The sequence below is a fragment of the Etheostoma spectabile genome, unplaced genomic scaffold (assembly GCF_008692095.1).
Source record: "Etheostoma spectabile isolate EspeVRDwgs_2016 unplaced genomic scaffold, UIUC_Espe_1.0 scaffold379, whole genome shotgun sequence".
NCBI classification, from domain to species: domain Eukaryota; kingdom Metazoa; phylum Chordata; class Actinopteri; order Perciformes; family Percidae; genus Etheostoma; species Etheostoma spectabile.
This window is the reverse complement of record NW_022605596.1, coordinates 894,662-896,919: the sequence shown is the minus strand read 5'-3', so window position 1 is coordinate 896,919 and position 2,258 is coordinate 894,662.

The window sequence follows — 2,258 nt, the reverse complement described above, 5'->3', positions numbered from 1 at the left end:
CAGGGGAGGGAGTTGCCACCAGAAAGACTCTCTGACATTTTCTGATTATTTTCTTCTTTATCATCTTCATCTATTCATTCAATTAACTCTTCAAAAACATTGTCTGTACATTAGCTCTCCATAGCTATTGTTCCAAAACTTTCACAATACCAGGATATGTTTCTGTGTGGGGTATTATATTATATGATATTAGTATCTTCATGAATTAGATCAATTTAAAGGTCTGTAGTCTAACGAATCTCAGCTCAGCCTTTAATACTCATCATGTGTAACATTGGAGAATGTGAACATTAAAAGTCCCAGACACACTTCCTGGCCCTGCCTACTGTGGCACATAGCTGCAACTAAGGTCTGTTTTTGATTATTGAGCTAACCCTTGATTATTTTCTATATTAATCAATTATCGGCTTGCTTAGTATTTTTCCTTCAAACATTACAATTCAGTTCAATTTAGTTTTACTTATAGTAAAACAAGTTATCTCAAGACACTTTACAGATAGATTAGGTCTAGACCACACCCTATAATTTATAAAGCCCCAACAAGCGAGTCTGATGGTGCCGGTTGGGGGGGGGGGGGGGGGGGGGGGTGAACAGTGGCAATAACAGTGACTGAAAATGAAATCAGTGTTACAGGGTGTAGCGTAGCACAGTAGAGTGTAGCAGGACGTAGCTGGACGTAGTGGGACGTAGCAGGACACTGCAGGGCATAGCTGGACGTAGTGGGACGTAGCAGGACACTGCAGGGCATAGCTGGACGTAGTGGGACGTAGCAGGACACTGCAGGGCATAGCTGGACGTAGTGGGACGTAGCAGGACACTGCAGGGCATAGCTGGACGTAGTGGGACGTAGCAGGACACTTCAGGGCATAGCTGGACGTAGTGGGACGTAGCAGGACACTGCAGGGCATAGCTGGACGTAGCAGGGTGTAGTGCAGCAGGACCACGGCGACCTTTCAACCAAGACCTCGGTGTCATCCTAATCCAAGGAAACATGCTGGGAGAAAAGAAAAACTTTTTAACATTTTTTGTAAACAATGAAAAAGCCTTCTGAGGATCTACTGTTTGATAGATTTCACTCCGTGATAATTGACTTAAAGCGTGTTTGAAATTTACCACATTTCTTTCACTGAGAATTCGTCTATGTTTAATATTTTGTACAGGGGGGCAATTTTCACTTTCGTTACCAGTGATTAGAAATATGGGACAGTGATCAGCCACATCAATACGAAGGACACCGGATTTCATACTCGTGTTATAGACATTAGTAATTAGAAAAAAGTTAAGAAAACTTAATATGCTTCAAAATATCATATGCCAGATCTGTTTAAGGTAACGATCACACTATCAAACTTGTAGTTAACGTTGTAATCTGGAACTAGTTACATTTAATACTAACTTGTTTTTATGGTTGAGGACGGTCTGGTCTGACGGTCCTGGGAGAGGGGTCTCTCCTCAGTTACCCTTCCTGAATGGGGGGTTCTGATCCAAACCGAAGGCAGAGCAGTGGGTGTTGTACTATACAGATTGTTAAGCCCTTGGAGGCAAAATTGGGATTTTGATATTGGGCTATAGACCTATACCTTACATTGTCTTGAATTTATGAGACACACACTAAATAATGCATTTAAATTAATAATACCTGCTTGTCTCTAAAAAACTGATCTTCCTCAAAGAGTGAACTGCAGACGGGACTTTTCGTGGTTCCATTTGCTGGTCTCTCTCTCCTCATGTTCACCAACCATTGCTTCAGCCTGACATCATCAAAAGGAAGTCTGTTAGGACAGAAATTCATGTCGTGCATTTAGAACTCACATCCCGAAGGCGTATATACTATCAATTTACACTAACAAGGCACCACATCTGCTGTATGCATCTGTAATGAAAATGATTTAAATGTATATTAATAGATTAATATAATGTCATACCCCAACGTAACTTTACAATAATGTCTAATTGTTTCATGTGCGCCATTTTACCGCTAACAATCTGACCCACTCCTCCACCCGGAGAATTCCGTCTCCAAGTCAACGCGCTCCCGCCCGCTGCTTTGTCCGTGTGGTGATGGTGATGCTGGGTGGGTGCTGCCGCGGCGAGGGTGGTAGGGTACGTGCCTGGTAAGCTAAAAAGATGCGCATCCCCAACTGGGGTGGGGTGTGCAGGGCTCGCCCCGGCCGTCCTTCGCCCGCCTCTGGGTAATGTTGCCCAAACCTTCGGGATACATATATTTGAGTCAAAAGCAGGTCTACGTTTGACGTACA